This window comes from Seriola aureovittata, chromosome 2, assembly GCF_021018895.1.
Source record: "Seriola aureovittata isolate HTS-2021-v1 ecotype China chromosome 2, ASM2101889v1, whole genome shotgun sequence".
In the NCBI taxonomy this organism is placed as follows: domain Eukaryota; kingdom Metazoa; phylum Chordata; class Actinopteri; order Carangiformes; family Carangidae; genus Seriola; species Seriola aureovittata.
Genome location: NC_079365.1, coordinates 21,415,799 through 21,428,057, shown reverse-complemented (window position 1 = coordinate 21,428,057; position 12,259 = coordinate 21,415,799). Strand labels below are relative to the sequence as shown.

At 41.0% G+C, this 12,259-nt stretch overlaps 1 protein-coding gene across 3 annotated transcripts in view; it reads right to left on the bottom strand.

Moving 5' to 3' along the window:
• tox2 (TOX high mobility group box family member 2) overlaps positions 1 to 12,259 on the bottom strand; it is a 112,167-nt gene that overhangs the window by 81,643 nt on the left and 18,265 nt on the right. The window lies entirely within an intron of this gene.

Sequence of the window (12,259 nt, the reverse complement as noted above, 5' to 3'; positions counted from 1 at the left end):
CTAAGTTGACTTGACAGGACACGTACAAGAAAAAGCTATTATAACGCCATGCCAGGCTGATTTTGTAAGAACAGCTCGGGTGGGCAGCTCGATCCATTTGCAGATCAGGCGACATGTGGATCAGAAGCGGCTAGATTTTTATAGTCCTCCACAACAAACACACAACAACCTAACGGCTCGCATTTATGCTTCTGAATTTATCTGCTGGTTCCTCTTTCTCTAGCTCTCTCTCTCTCTCTCTCTTTCTCTCTCCCCCTCACCCCCTCTCTCTCATAATACAACTGTTAGGGCATTTTCACGCTGTTGTGACTGGTCAGAAATTGCTATTATTATTCAGCCAAAACAAATGCCTGAAGAGAAACCATGAAAGTTCCCTTGAATGTAAACAGTACAATTTTCCAAAAGGATGTCTCACAAAAGAAAAATCTGCCAACATTTGTTTTCTTTATTGTGGTTCATGTTGCTCTGAGGTCATTCGAAGAAGAGGAAGATCACTTTGTACTTTTTACTTGATGAGTGCCAAAACAACCTCAAACGTCAATCGCTTGTTGGTCTTCGCGCAGTTGAAAGGAAGGAAGTGGTAACACAGTCGACTTCATATGCTATCTATTTATCTATCCATTAGGTGTTATGGACTATGATACATTTCTTTGTTGAAATGTTCACTTTTTTGAGCAGTTTTATCAATCTAAGAACAGAACCGTCTTATGTAAACTAGGGCTATAATTTGAGTGCTGTAGACTGGCTGCCTCTTAAAATTCTCCCAGTGTCTGTGAGAGCATTTGCAGGCTTTGAGCTACCACCACAGATTTATACCTTTGCCATACATTGCAATTCCTCAGTGTGTATACTTTCTTCAGCAGCCTCTATACTTTCACCCTCTAATTTTTTTTTTCTTTGTCATGTGTGTCCTTGCATAGAATTCAGTTGGTCATTATTTTCAAATTAGAGCAGTAAAGTCTGTTACATGTCTCAGTATGGTTTGGTTACTTTGTGGTTGAGCAGAGGAGCCGGTGAACGATCCAAACACACTCTATATGGTCTTGTGCTGTTTCATATGTAGACTGGGACCAACAACTGGGGTTTACATGGGACTATATATAAACATCATCACAAGGTCTGTGTCTGCGCTCGTGGCGTAGTGGTTTCTGATATGGCACAGTCAGTGTAATGGCAGGGAAGCCAATTTACAGTTTATAACTCAACCACACATCAATAATAGAAAAAAATAGATTACAGTAAATCCATGGTTCAAAAGCTGCATACCTTTGAAATGTCAAAGGGGAAACCACAACGGATAACTCATCTCAAAACTCATTTCAACTGCACAATGCAAGCTGTATTGCAAATATTCAACAGCCTACTGTTCCCTCCAGGTATTTTTCAGCAAAACACTCTATACATTTTCATTTGAGATGAGAAGAAAGGAATGTTTTTTTTTTTTTTTTTTTTTTTTTTTTTTTTTTTTACTGGCTAGCAGCCAAACCAATTTAATTACATTCCAAATGGGCGCAATCTCCACATAGCAACCAGCCCGTGTTTTATTTCTCAAACTTCAACAACCTCCTTGACTTTCTCTGAGTAATTGAAATCTTCCACTCTTCCACCCTCGTCATTATGCGGAGCAGCAGAAAGCACAACAAACCAAACCAAAGGGAACAAGGAGATCTGGCTCTCAGAATGAGCTGCTTTAGCCAATTTGTAACTTCATCAGCACGTCTTGATACAATTTCTCTGAAGTCAATTAAAAGAATATTAGGTGGTGTACACCTAGTAAAGCACTGACGCCTTTCTGCTGCCAAAAAGCTGGTGATTACCTACGGCTGGTGTCAGCAAAATCCTGTCAAAGTCTGATGAGAGGTCACCACTTTTCATTTTGGATTCATTCTTCCAGCCTCGAGCCATGTACAAAAAAAAAATACAGAAACGAAAAACACACAGAAACAATTCTTTTGATGTGAAAATATTCATTCCATACTTATAACACTGTGAAAACACTTTTGCATCTGAACGCTATCAAACTTTGCAAACAACTGTCTGCAGTGCCAAGAGGTAACATTTCAGTTTTAACAAGCAGAATTGCAGTAATTAAGAACACAACTCCTGATAACACCACAATTTTGGATAAAAAATAAATAAGATGTTTTCCATTTTGAAATGTTTCTAATAGTTTGCTTAACCATTCCCATCATTACACGGATAGCAAATATTTCCAATTAATGTTTCAGTCCTTGATAAAACATCAAAAGACCTTTAAAAGAGCTTACTGGCAAATCCTTTAAAGTCTCGCAGGCTTTTTTTTTTTTTTCTTTTACTGCAAAGACAAACTATAATCTCAGAGAGGTCCTCCCATATACCCGGTGGGTAATTATGGGATGGCAGGCAAATAAATCACCATCCAGACTGGCAGGAGTGTGGACGTCTCTATACAGCCAGGAGTAAGGTCTTGAGGTGACCAAAGTACCAGGCATGGTATCAGTCACATGTGTGAGTGTTTGCTGTGATGTTCAAGGGCTGCAGAAATCCACCAAAAGGTGATCTTCCTATGTAGATAGAATAAAAATAAATAAATAAATGAATAAATACACATTAAAATATGAGAACGGTTACCTTTTGAGAAATTATCCCATATTTTTGGAAACATATCCATCTCTCTCTCTCTCTCTCTCTCTCTCTCTCTGTCTCTCTTTCTCTCTCTCTCTCTCTCTCTCTCTCTCTCTCTCCCTTGCTGTCACTGAACCTGTCTGAGAGCCCAGCCACATGCCAGTGCCTTTGTGTCAAAGATTAAGTGAAACCAGGAGAGCCAGCAATGCTGTGTTTGCACAGCGAACACACTCGGTTTCAGCTGCACCAACACATCACATACCAATCAACATACTGAGGGCTGAAACAGACCTAAAACAGCTAATGGAGAGTCATAAAATTTGAGTTGAAATTGTTGAAAAAAAATGTTTAAATTTAAGTGCAATATCCAGCACCTATACACATTAGTGAAGCATTATTCTGTGTGTGTGTGTGTGTGTGTGTGTGTGTGTGTGTGTGTGTGTGTGTGTGTGTGTGTGTAGCGTTTAAAAAACAAACAGGTAAAAGCAACGCCAAATCACATTCAGCACCGATATGCAAAGAAGAAGACATTTAAGTACAGGGTGCAGCTCTTCTATAAGATTAAGTGTTCTCATTTGACTGAGTAACAAAGACCGACTATCAACACACAGAGAGAATGGAATTCCTGGAAAGTGAGGCAAAGCTACAATGAAAATATTATGAACAAAGCCCAAAAGTGCCAGAGGTGGTTTACTAGACTGAGGCAAAAAGGGGCCTGGGGGCACTGTGGGTTTGTAGTGATAGGGAGGGGAGTCACACACATACTTGGCTCAGAGAGGCACCGAGACAAACAGCACATGGCAGAGGACCAATCCTTGGTGGCCTAACCAGCTAACTAACTTCCTGAAGTGACTCTAACGTAATCTATTGACATAAAACGCTACGTAGATCACAGGCGGCACGTGTTTAGGTGTGTTTTCAATGTCAGTGATTTATCTGACATCAGTGATGTCACCCTGCAATGAAGCTACTCCCATCATACTGTTTGAGTGAGATTTTTTTTCTAGCTGTAAAGTCGCGTGGCAATTATAGAAGGAAGCGACAACATGTGAAACTAAAAAACTAAAAAAATAAAGCTTACTTATCTTCCTAATCACACATCTTGCTAATACGCACGTCTCAACCATAAATCTTTCCAAAAATAAAGACTGTAATCACACTCACAGTTTATTGAGTGTGTTGAATGTGATCACCAGGTTAACTGTTCATATTAAAACATTAATTTTCTATCCATGCAGTAATCACCACAGTGGTGGGTTCAGGCTGCTGCTGCTGCTGCTGCTGCTGCACAACAACAACAACAACAACAACAACAACAACAACAACAACAACAACAACAACGCAACAGCATTTTTTGTGGTCTGTGTGTTCACATGTGTGCTTGTGTTTATTTTTGTTACAAGCAAGTGTGAACATCTTTGCATCTGCATGTACAGCACGAGTGTGCGCGTCTACCTGCGAAAGAGTGTATGTATCGTAGTGTGTGTACTTAGTGGGTCCGTGGTCTGTGAGCGTGGACCTGAACCAGTCATCTCCAGTTTTATTTGCACAGGACATGCCTCAGGAAGCTAAGACAACTGTTCATGTTTGCCCAGGCTTGCGAACCCTCTCTTAATACACCCAACAGCTGCATTTTTCGACAGCACAGGCACTATGTTTATCAGTGTTTTTATACATTCATCCTATGGAATCTGTTGGATCACGCCATCCTCGCAGACCTTTAGTGAGGAAACACCCATTAGGAGCAGAGCCAGGGGATTGAAATGCCAACAAATAAACCAAACGCCATGTTGCTACTCTGACAGGCAAATTTCCCTGCGCCTCTTATATAATCTAAGACTTTATAACCTGCACCTGGATCTGCTGTCAGCCTACTAATTCAAACACAATTCTTCCAACGGGGAGAGTGAACACAAAAAAACCTGATGATGAATTTCCAATCATTCATTTCGATGGGTAGTTTGGTGCCTGGAAACGCTGTCCCTCACGATTCTGCCGTACCCACAACAGATACGTCAAGTCCACAGCCTGTCGAAACTCTCACACTCTGACCTGTCAAGGTGCCTCAAAGTCGCCCTATACCCCCCCAGACCCCCCCTCCCCTTCACTCCTTCCTCTCCTTAGTGTTTCATTTCCTGTGCAGAGACTAAACGGCAGCCTCACACCATTTCACGTAGAGCCTTTACTGAAAAGAAAAATCATGATAGTACCAAAAACATAGGCTGTAATACACCGTTCCCAGAGAGCTGAAATGAAAAACAAATTGTTGGACGCACTGTGAGATCTTTGCAGAGTGGCGAGTGTGAAAGTGAGAGATGATGAGCTCCGTCTGTGCTTATTTGAAATGTTGATATGGTTTTCTCATACAATGATTACGCTAATTTATGTACCAAAGCCTGCTATACACAAATCTGCCAAGGCCAATAACTGTACTCATAATCTCCTGCATCTAGAAGAATCACTTTGCGGTCTCTTTGTTTATGAATAAAATGAAGCAATTATCCTAATGAAGATCAGCTTTCTTGCGCTTGCTGCAGGAATTGTAGCATTTAAACACTACGAAAAATGTTTTGTCTGTGTTGCATGCACGTTGGCATGCGGATGGAGAAATCGTATAACAACAGGAACAGCAAAGATGTTACTGTATTATGATTAAGGACATGTAGCTCACAGTAGGGATACCGAAACTGTTGCAAAAAAACATTAAAAAAAAAAGAAAACTGAGCTACGCACTTCCTGACCTACAGTCTAAACCACATGCATGAGGATGATGCTAAATGTCAGCAACAACAATAAGTTTGGTGAACCAAAGATATAAAGTTGCATAACAGAAGGTCCCAGCAGTTGCAATCTTAATATTGATTTGATTGATTTGATTGAAAAAACAGAACATACTACGCAGCAACTTTGTGAGTATGTTTCCCATATTTTTCTGTATTGAAGCATGTCGTACTGTACTTCTTTTGTGACTATATACTTTATAGAAACATCACAGCCCCGTTCTTCATATTTTTGTGCTGATAAAAAGAAAATGAATGTGCTTGGATATTACTGTAGCACATTGAAATACAGTTTCCCCTTCTCATCAGCGGGCAGAGCGAAGAATAGAGCACAGAAATGGTTAAATAAATCACATGAAGCAGATGCCCCCACCCCACCCCCCTACCCCCTCTCTCTCTCTCTTCTCTCTCTCTCTCTCTCTCTCTCTAACACACACACACATTCTTTAGTGAAATCCATCAATCAGCATTTCATGCAGTTTGGGCTTGAACCACACCAAATGCACTAAAACAATAAACGTCTGTCTTTCAAGTCGCTATCTGGACTGGAACACATCTGGTGGCAAGGCTCATTTTGGTTTCCACATCGTTGAATGACATTACAGACTCAATGGCGAACTGAAAAATAAAGTACCCCTAAAAATTTCTCTCCATTTTCCCTCCATCTACAGCCCCTCTCTCTCTCTCTCTCTTTCTTTCTCTCTCTCTCCCTCTTTACACACACCCCAAATCTACTTCCCCCACCCTGAACTAACCAGCTAACCTCTCAAATGCTATTCCACCGTCCCATCCCCCAACCAATCAAGAACTGAATATAAAACAGCACAAGGAAACTGGGCTGAGGAAGGAGGCGGTAGAAAGGGGGGGGGGGGGGGGGGGGGGGGCAGACAGACAGCGAGAGAGACAGACAGGCAGTCAAGGCTATTGCTACTGAGGAACCAGTGGCCTCTTGAGGTGAAGACAGTCTAAAACGCTTTGGCACATTGAACTCCTTTACACAAATTGAGGGGATGAAACACACACCCAGCATCCAGCTGAGGAGCCAGGAGTCAAGCCTGACTGTAGTATTTGGGTTTCAAGGGGCAGTGACGATAATTAGGGTTAATGTGATTTAATGAGGGGCACGAGCTGGGCCAGAGCCGTGCTGCTTCGATTCCCAATCAACGTCAAAATTGGAATTACTCTGACATCTCTGTGATACGCCGGGTTTTCACATTACGTTACAGTTTGCCGTGCGTGTCACCACGCGTGAAAAAAAACGTGCTATCAGTCTCATCGTAAAAGCAGTCCGGTGATTTCTTTTAATAAACCGACTTATTTGGCTGATAGATTACAGTGTGATAGCAGCATAGAAATGATTTGGATAGGGGCAGTATATCACAAAAGTATATTGGGAAGAGTTTTAAAAAATGCACTGTCATGACTGAATTCTTTGCAGTTAATACAATCAATCATCGACATAAATAGCCTGTTTCTATGGACCGAGGTGATTAAGTAGCTAACCAGGCAGGATAAACTATACTATCTATTTTCAGCCATACATGACTTATGACCCTCTTAACACCTCTAGTAGCTCTGAGTCATGTCTGGTCTAGATTATAAAGTGCAGAGCGGAGCAACGGGAGTGCTGCAGAGTCTGGTTGAGGCTTTGTCACCTTCACTATCCTGTAGGTTAAACTGAAGTCCATGGTGGTAAATCCCTGTTATGGACAGTGCTGTATCCATTCGCCTGTTCTCTAAACAGCCAATTGCTGTCCTTAAAATACCCCATGACATCTCATGTAGGTGAAGTTGCAGAATAGAAACTACAGTATCATTGATGTGGTGGTAGGGCTTCTTTTCCCCCCTATGTTGTAACTATGCTGTAACACAGGAGAATAAACATAAACACTTCTAAATGTAACTCACTTATAAATCTGATTCAGTTGAAAAGTGCACTCAACATATTTCTCTTTCTTCTGTTTCAGACCAGCGATCAAAACTGAAAAATCTTCATAAATAGTGCAGTTTTCTCCCACTGTAACGGTCTATGCACAGAACACAATCTAAGCCCCGCTGCTCCGGAGAATAACACTGTAGCTACTTATCATTAACTCAAAGACACAATCAGCCCCAGGCGATCCGGCTTCCCTCCATAACCTTTTGACATTGCTGCTGGGAAGGTAAATGAGAGAAGAAGTTAGACGCGGAGAGAGTGGGGGGGGGGGGACAGAAAGACTTGATTATGAATACTGCCAGGAAGTGGTTAGACCTAAAAAAAAAAAAAAGAAAAGAAGAAGAAGATATATAACTTCATAAAGTACACTGTTTTAATAATTCCTTTTTTAAATACAGAAAATAATGTTCATTCCATGACTGACCATGTTATCTATTATTTGCTCTATGTTAACTGACCGGAACGGCCTTAGAACAATAAACTCGCCACTTTTGAGTATTCCCAGTTCCACCAGCTTTACACTGTGTTTTTCCCCCTCTGGTGTGTGCATTTGAGTCATGCATGGGTTAACATTTTCCCAGTGAGAACGGTTGGGATATTGCAACTCGGACTGGCCAGTCAGCAGAATGTTATGAATGGGCACAATGAAAAACCCCAAGTCCACGCTGTCGACCCAAGAATGCTTGCCTCCATGTAATTAACTTCTCTGTGTGTACAGAATGAGGTACTGCTGGAATAACTCGTCTTTTTCTGTTTCTATTACCGTCATGTTTTGAAGAGAGAGGGAGAGAGAGAGAGAGAGAAAAAAAACATTCTGAGAATTCAACATGGAAAATATTTTCGCCTGTCCATACTTTGAAGTATCCCATGACTAATACAGTGATTTGGATAGTGGTGGAAATGGAATGGACCACTTGGGGAGGGGGTGCTCTTCAAAAAAAACTGGCCTCATTGCTCATTACATGTACTCATATAGTAAACGCACAATAAGTCAAAGTGTAACACATGTGGGAAAGCCTGAATCAATGTATAAATGAGGGTTATCCTGTGAACACATGTTTCATACATCTTGCCTCAAGGTATATTAGAAATTAGGTATGCGCTGCACACACATACACGCACATACACGCATACAATCCTCAAACACAGTAATGCTTTGATTGAGATATCACTTCTGTAAGTACTTGCACTGCATAAACTCTGTATCAGTAAAATGTTTGCTGCGCACTGCGGTGAAAACAGCTTCAGCATATATAAATAACGTACAGTAAGTTGGAACAGACGGCAACTATGTAAAGAATAACATCTGCAAACCATTGGATTATAAACCTACAGTATAACTACAGTATAATTACACGAGAGCCTCTCTCTTGGGCACTGTGCTGTTAGAGGGAAGAGGGATGAGGAGAAAGTGGAACAGCTACAGTAATCTATCCAACTTCATTTCACCGGAGTGATTCTGCCTGGGGGTATGCACAAGTCATAATGCATTTGACAAATAGTCTCCCGCTAAAACAGGCATTTGCGAAGAAGTGGCCTTCAGCGCTGGTATACACAGCTGAGTGTACGCTGAACAAACAAGCCTCCCACTCAGCCAGGAAAGATACAGAGAGGCTTCAAAAAGATTAGGAGAAATCTTGGGCGAAAAGTAAAGATGACTCACGGTGATTGTGCAAGTGCAGGACAATGCAAGTTGGCTGGAGTTGAGAAGAGCAACAGAGCCGTGGGGTTCATACCAAAATACAAATCAATGCTTTTCTCATGTGTTGTTCTTTGCATTGTTCTGAGATGTGGATGCCCAGGTTGTTTTATCAAGGAATTTACAATGAAATGTAGAAAAGCACAATGGCATTATTTTTTTGTCTTCCATTATCGTCGTATCATTTTTGTTTTGAACATGAATCAGACGTCGGTTTGAAAAAGGAAATCAAAGCATAAAGTCATTAGATTAGATTAAAACATTTAATGATTGTTTGGTATTATGTTGATGTTTCATGTCTAATTGCAGGGAAGCCAGTGCCTAAACTCAAAGGTCAAGTGCATTCATAGATCTGTGCCATTGACTTATTCTGTCAGTGGGATCCATATTCCTGGCATGCATCAATCAATCATCAGTCTCAATGTGGCCGATCAGCTCCAACCAACTTCCGCTTACACATTCTTTATGTTCCTCAATTATTAACCCATTCAGGTAGAGAACAGAATGAATACAGATCTGCGTGTATGCACACACATACATACACACACACACACACACACACACACACACACACACATACATATGCAGTCATTCTCGCAAACCCAACAGTCACTCTCAGAAATAGATGTGTTTTGAGTTTACACCACTAGAACAGGAAGTGTTGGGCTTTTATATATGGACTGTCCCACTTAGAATTATGCTCACTTCCTGGTTGGTGTGTTTAGTAATGTACAGTAATGCATAATCACACGAGTGAGTTTCACACAAGCCCTATACATAGATATACTGTGTATGGAAGGGTTCAACTGTGGAGTCTCTTTATGTGCACAGTGCACTTATATTAGAGAAATATCTAATACTGTAATTTGTGCTTGTGAAAATATGCTTCTTAATGCAAAATCCAGCTTTAACTAACCACTTACCGAGTGTGAAATAAAAAAAAAAAAAAACTTGTTCTGTATCATCTTTACAAGCCTCCCAGTTAACATCTGCAGGTGAAGTAGCATCAGACCACTGCAGCGCCGTTAGCACAGTGCTATTCCAAGGGGTCAACTCCATCCTGCTCTTGAAATGCGCCTGCCATAAAGATGAACTATTGCCAAAATGTCATATATAGCCCCTGTATCACTATTCAACAGTTATGTGTAGCAGCAGCAGCACAGTACAGATAATGTGTCACTTTACGTCTTAGTCACAGCTGTTACTTTAGTAAGGACAATGTTATACGATTCTGTCCTTGAAACCTAAACCAGCTTCTTACCAGGCCAACAACCTCTACGCTCGCTGAATCATGATAACTAGTACAGTTCATTGTGCTAACACTGCAAAGACCTGGGACGTGGTCTCACTCAGAGAGACCCAGGTCCCATTGTGATCTTAAATATACATCTGCAGCTGCTGTGTGTGTGTGTTTGTGTGTGTGTGTGCGTGTTTGTGTGTGTGTGTGTGTGTATGTGTGTGTGTTACACTTACCCAGACACACACTGAAAAAAACAAGTGTATGTGTGATTATGAGTGTGGGAGAGTTTGTGCATGTGCAGTTGACTGTGTGTGTGTGTGTGTGTGTGTGTGTGTGTGTGTGTGGTGTGTGTGTGTGTGTGTGTGTGTGTGTGTGTGTGTGTGTGTGTGTGTGTGTGTGTGTGTGTGTGTTTGTGTGCGTGTATATACATACAGGTGACTGTGTGTATGAACAGGGGCGATTAACAATTCAAATATTGTACTGCGTTATAATGTTTCACTTTGTCATCAGCAAATGGTAACTGCCTGCTGGCCTCCCTCCAGGTGCTAAGGCAAGCAAACCTATTTGAATGGCTGTGGGTATAATGCCTCCTTCTCGCTCTGCCCAGTAGTTACTGACAAATGTTTACACAATGTTTTACTTTGACCACAGAGAAAGAAACTGTAGCTCCTGACTTGGAACTATTGGCACTATTTAGCACGTTTTCTACATGTATCATTTGTCTCAAACCTTTTATCAGTGAAGCAAAGAGACGGCGTGAAAAGTGTGTAACAGTGGGGAGTTTACAGTTGGCCCCCTTTACAGTTGGCCCCATAAAATTCGACAGAAATATCAATAAGCGAGTAGGTCAGGAAACTTGACATTTTTTAAACTGCTCCTTAAAACAGAAGCTTGTCTGTTACAATCAAGTCACTTATTCCCACTTCAGTTTACCAATCAAAGTGTCTGAGGTTACTTTAATATTTCGTGCATAAAACGTGTTGATATGAACACAAAAGATGAATAAACTTCAATATTTCATTCTTTCTCATTTTAAGCCATGGCGGATGGTTTCTTTTTTTTTTGGTTGCTAATGAATAATTGATTTATTCATATATATATACACACACACACCCACACACATATATATATATATATATATGTATGTATGTATGTATGTATGTATGTATGTATGTATATATGTATATATAAAGTTATTATTATGAGTTTACTGATGAGATTAGATGTGTGCGCAAAAAGGTGTTGATAACCAAGCCTTTAAGAATATGCCTCTGTACGGTCTTCATGGAAAGACTTTTGTCGAGCAATGAGACAAGATAAGACAAATGAAAATGCAGACTGGTCAGTCTCAGGATGCACTTAATGTACCAACTTAAAGCATCACAAATAGCCCCGACACATAACGTCACATTTAGACGTAATCTTGATAATTGTTTATTCGACAAATTGTGCATTTACCCATGTGGGAACCTGTGTGAGGCAGATAAGAGCCATGTGTTTCCGCAGTTTGGTCAGAAAGATTTAAACTACCATAGAACAATCTGCTGGTCCACATATTATCATAAAAAAAAAGAAAGAAAAGAAAATAGACACATTCAACGTGAGTCCAGTTTGTTGAAAGCCGGGAGCTTTCGCCAGTGTACGCTGGAGGGAATGGTGCGCTCCAACTCTGAGTACAGGACAGCCACAGCACAACGTAGCTAGAATTTATCCAGGTGAACGCACTAATTAACACAAAACAAAAAAAAAAAAAACGCGTGCACGAGCTCAGAGCAGGTGTCTCGTGTGCTTTTCTGCAGAGTTTGTGACCATCAGCGCATCAGAAAAGCAACAAAGTTGAGCGATAAATCAGCCTGTCCACTCCTGTCACACTCCTCTATCCCCGAGGGAGCGGGAAAAAAGTGCAGGACATCGCCGCTAATGGTCTTAACACACTAACACGTTGGGTATAGGGGGCACCATGTGTAACCAATGTACTTGTGCGCGCGTGCATCATCATC